This window comes from Tenrec ecaudatus, chromosome 2 (assembly GCF_050624435.1).
Source record: "Tenrec ecaudatus isolate mTenEca1 chromosome 2, mTenEca1.hap1, whole genome shotgun sequence".
Taxonomy (NCBI): domain Eukaryota; kingdom Metazoa; phylum Chordata; class Mammalia; order Afrosoricida; family Tenrecidae; genus Tenrec; species Tenrec ecaudatus.
The window spans coordinates 276,467,558-276,473,000 of record NC_134531.1 but is presented as its reverse complement, the minus strand read 5'-3'; the positions used below and the strand labels follow the sequence as shown (position 1 = coordinate 276,473,000).

The 5,443-nt window shown below is 40.2% G+C and overlaps 1 pseudogene; it reads left to right on the top strand.

The window, feature by feature from the left end:
- The first annotated feature begins 302 nt into the window (after positions 1-302).
- LOC142441485 (GTP-binding protein Rheb pseudogene) lies at positions 303-969 on the top strand (annotated as a pseudogene).
- Positions 970-5,443: the final 4,474 nt, after the last annotated feature.

Sequence of the window (5,443 nt, the reverse complement as noted above, 5' to 3'; positions counted from 1 at the left end):
AGAGAACAGGCTTAGTCAAAAGATTTTCACTTTGATCTTGGACATGTAGTCTTACCTACTTATGGCACACCTTTGCAGAAATGAGTTCAGATATGGCAGTGACACGGTGAATGGTTAAGCCAACTACTTTTGCTTGCTAATCAGCCACACAGTATAAATCCTAATTTAAAAAGAAAAACTTTAGGGGAGAGCGCGAGAGCCGCCGCAGCGCCCCGTGCGGCTTCCCATCGCCGCCCACAGCCCACGCAGCACAGCTGCAGCCGCTAGGGGTGAGGTGCGTGCCGGGCAGGCAGGCCATGAAGATGCAGCAGGCCAAGTCCCGGAAGATCGCCATCCTGGGCTACCGATCTGTGGGGAAATCTTCATTGACAATACAGTTTGCTGAAGGCCAATCTGTTGATTCCTACGATCCAACCATTGAGAACACCTTTACAAAGTTGATCACAGTAAATGGACAAGAATATTATCTTCAACTTGTGAACACAGCTGGGCAGGATGAATATTCCATCTTTCCTCAGACATACTCTATAGATATCAATGGTCATATTCTTGTGTACACAGTTACATCAATCAAAAGTTTTGAGGTGATTAAAGTTATCCATGGCAAATTGTTGGCTATGGTGGGGAAAGTTCAAATATCCATTATGTTGGTGGGAAATAAGAAAGATCTACATATGGAAAGGGTGACCAGTTACGAAGAAGGGAAAGCTTTAGCAGGATCTTGTAATGCAGCTTTTTTGGAATCTTCTGCTAAAGAGAATCAGACTGCTATTGATGTCTTCAGAAGGATAATTTTGGAGGCAGAAAAAAATGCAACTTCACAAGGAAAGTCTTCCTGCTCAGTGATGTAATCCTACTGCAGAACCTGAGGACACTGGGGATATACCTTGCCTGAAGAAGCGAACTGCCCATTTTCCTTTCCTTAAGATAAACTATGCTTCTTTTTTCTTCTGTTAACCTGAAAGACATCATTTGGGTCAGAGCCTCACACACGCCTGCACGCGCACACATAAAACTTTCAGATTATGTTAAAACTCTGACTGCCCAAATGAGTTCACTTCCATTTTCAAATTTTAAGCAATCTTGTTTTCAAATTATATATTGTATTTCTTAATAATATTATGACCAAGAATTTTACTGGCATTAATTTTCAGTGTAGTTCATTGTTTAAAATAATGTAATCATCAAAACACCTATTGTTACACTACTCTAAACTAAGCTTGATACATCAGTGTTTATTTTATTTCATTGTGTTAAATGTATACTTGTAAATAAAATAGCTGCAAAGTTTATAAAAATAAAAAATTTTAAGCATATTTTTGTGATAATAGAAGAAAACTGAACATAGGGTTGGTCATTAGATTGTATTCATTACTGTTACTTAGGCCTAATGTATAACCCATAATTTAAAAAAAGTTATTTACCTTCTGGGTAAACCTTTGGAAGGGCTGAAGAGATAGGTTAAGTCAAATTAGCAATCAATTTATGAAACCTGTGTAGAATGGGTACCTGGAGATGTAACGTGCTCTTCTCGCAGGGAACTCATGACACCGAGGGCAATCCCTTGTGCTCCAGACAAGACAGTCAGCCACTGGAGCCTGCCAGCCATTCCTGAGGAGAAAGACGAGACTCTGTTCCTGCAAATGTTTACAGCCTTCGAAGCCCTAGGAAGCAGTCCTTCTGTGATACATGTGCTTGCTATCAGTTGGAACCGGGTCTATAGCAATAGGTTTTGCTTTTGCCTTTCTATTTTTCATGGTTTAAAAGTTCCACAATTTTAAAATATTTAAAATAAGGATTTTTAGCATGCATACACAAGAATATATAGTGTGTGAAAGAAACTAATAGTCACAAAATTTAGGAATATAGAATGAGTATTAAATTAGATACTCTAGAAAGCTAAATCCTGTCACTGAATAGAGCTAAGAAAAGAATTCCATTTGCATTAGAGACCTTCTGAAAACTTTTGAAGCAGGGATGTAAAAGAGGACCATTTGCATAGAATAGCAAGTGATTGTGAACTAAGAACAAGAGGGTGGGTTTAAAGTCTATTTAAGAAGCAGATATTTTTCCCATGTTGCTCAGCCAAACATGTGCCCAACTTTCATTTTTGTTGGATAAGAGATTTAATCATTTTAGTGTACTGTAGAGCTTATCAAGAGTGAAAGATACTAATACAGACATTCGAGTCAAGCTTGCTGTCCTGAAAAGAGGAAATGCATCCATCTATAGTCAAATTCATGCATCTCCTCTCCCTCATATCCCAGGATTCTGGCAGTCAAGTTGATTTCACTGGACTGGAGAAAATTTGTATCTGGTACAAGATAAAGATCAAAACATATTGATTGCACGCATCCCCACAGGGACAGCTCAATACTACTTGACAATGAAAGCTACATATAACCTACTTATTCCAATCAGGGCCTATTCCTAATCCAGTAACCCAGCTGTGAAAGTGATGCACTGATCTGCTGCCAATCATGCATTTGTGACAGGTTTCCTTGACATCACCCCCCACACCCGCATGTCTCTTTTAAAGTCCTGTATATCTGGATACCATTATGATTACATTCTAATGGTCTCCCTCATCTGGAAAATATGTCTTTGTCACGGTGTTGTCCTTGTCTGATTTAAGACATACATTAATGTTCTTTAAAAAAAGTAAAGCTATAATTAAACAAATCACATACCCTACATATGAGCACGTGTTCAAGGCTCACCAGAGATCTGAGGGCACTCTCTAACACAGAAGACAAATCAACCCAACCCAGCAGAACACCAACAACCAAACAACAAACCTCGAAATGAAGGAAACAAAATCTATGCTGACATGGAAAATTTATTAGCAATAGATTCAGAGGATAAAATAGAACCATTTTATCCCTGAAACACTACTATCTCCATAAAAGGAACAGAAACTAAGGAACAATTGCTTGAAAGGTAAAATGTTAAAGCAGAAATAAAATCTTCAATGAAAGTACTAATGTATAATACAAAACATGGAAAATAGGGATGATAAGACAATTATAGCCCCAGAAAAGGAGGTACAATATCCTCAAAGTAGTAAATTCCATAAGGTTAAAAATAAAAATGATAATAAAATTATTATCAATTAAATGTATTGCTGAGATTCTAATGGAAGGGAGCCCGCTAAGTATCCAAGACAATGGACAAAGTTATACCCACACTAAACAGCATAATGAACTTTCAGACTGTGATAGATACATAGACTCTGGTGGTATAGTGAGTTGCATGTTGGTTTGGGACCCCTGTTTTGAAGTCACCAACCACTCCTTGGGAGAATAAGGAGAATTTCTGATCCCATGAGGATTTATACTTTCAGAAATCCAAAGGTACCATTCTGCTGTGTCCTATAGCATTGCTGTGAGTCAGAATTGACTCACATTTGGTTTGGTTTGTGGTATGTGTGTGTGTGTGTGTGTGTCTGTGCATGTGTGTGTGTGACAGAGAGAGAGAGAGATACTGAATATTAAAGAGCAAAATCCCCCTTTATGATGAAAGCCAATAAGAATTTATAGAATTAATAAAAAACAGTAATACAATTAATTAGTCATCCTCAGCTTTGATTCTTATTTCCTCTTTTGGCACCAAAAGAAAAGTCCATTTTGGTATCTATGCGTGTGAAAGGCAGATCAAGTCAGAACACAGATGGGTTTTGTGTGGGAGGTGTGCCTGTGAACGTTCGGGTCCCAGAGTGTGTTCAAATGCCCTTAGAGAACCCGACTCCACGGGCTTCCGGGAATCGCGCTGTTAGAAGGAGCGATGGCATGATGGTAGAATGTGTCTGCACGGCCACACTTGTGTTTCCATACCAACCACTTTGCCACGGTTAATGGAAGGAGGACTCCTCAGCTGATCTAAGCTGAACCATTCAAATCCTCTCCATCTTGAATTTAAAAGTGATGGTAGAATCCTCTTGGTTCGGCCCAGACTGTTGTCCTATAATCTCAGGAGACATGCGTGGTCTATATTTCCCACAGTGGACTCAACGGCAAAAGTCCACATGCAGTATGGAAGAAAACCGATGAAAAGACAGGGAAATCAACAAAACCTGGAATTGCCGTCAAGCCAATTCCAACGTACAGCGTCCCTATAAGCCGGGGTAGAACTGCCTCCCCAGGGTTTCCTAAACCGTAAATCGTCAAAGAAGCAGAGGGCTACATGATGCCCCAGAAGATGAGTGGTGGAGCCGAACTGCCTTTCACTTAGCAGTCCCCGGCCTGATGAATTGCACCACTGCTTCTGGTTCCCAGGCCTATGAAATGTTCCCTTTATGTGGAGACTAACTTAATTTGTGTCTGGAGGTGAGACAAGAGCGCTCTGATTGTTAAGACTGTGGGTTTGTTTTTTTTTAATGTGGACATTTAAAAAGCTGCTTAATTATCTCCTGTTCACCTAAAAATACGTATACCTTAGCTAATTAGAAGGCAAGATTTCAACCCCGGTCTCTTCTTTGCCTTTTCATGTGTATCTTTAAGGGACAGCGTAGCCTTGGGTCCCTCTTTAAAGAGCCTGGAAACGAAAAGAAGGCCGAGTCTTGGCAAGATGAATGAAACCATATCCTTAGCCTCACACAGGCCGTGTGCTCACAAAGCAAGATTTTACCAAACGTTGGGGGGGAGGGAACTGAGGGAGCACCCTCAATCTCTACCATTTCTATTATTATTCAGGAGCTAGGCTAACCTTGTGTCTGTTTCCCCATCTCCAGAAGACTCTTCAATACTTTTACTGCCAATGACAGTTTATCACACCCCCCGCCTTCCTGGAAGACAGAAGGAAAGTCAAATACATTGTACCACCGAGAAGACAGGCTAATAAAGACAAAATGATTCATTGATATTTGTGATCAACGGACTGAGGCAAAGCAAGTTTGCATTAGCTCCAAGGTGCAAGCCACTTTGTAAAGAAAGCACTTCTGAATCTACCTTCGTCATTCTGGATTTAGCAAATGCGAGGTTTTCTTCTTTCTCAGCTAACAGCCAAAATAATTAACACAGACTTTACATGCCCTGGGAAAGTGCTGTGTTGAGAGAAAAAGAAATTGTATCAACCCTGTGGCTGAGGAGCTGGCTGCCAGAAATAGGACTGTGAGCATCAGTTTGATTGGAAATGCTGCTGTGTATCGTAAAGGTGACTGAGGCTTGGAAATCGGCTCATCGTGTTCCATATTTGCAGCCTGTGCCAGGCCCCTGGGTGTCTCATCAGTAGACGTATGGAGATGGGTCGGGGTTTTGGTAACAAAGAAAAATCCCAAAAGAGAGAAATGGTGATTTAAACTGACACTAAGAACTACTTTATATAAAGACTTAAAGAGTGTTTTGTTTGACCTGGTTCATTCTAATTTTATCCCCAAATTAAATAGTTTAAGCGTGTTGTAACTCTGTTTGCCTAGTTTGAACTGAAAACCACCCAGAGCTTGCAT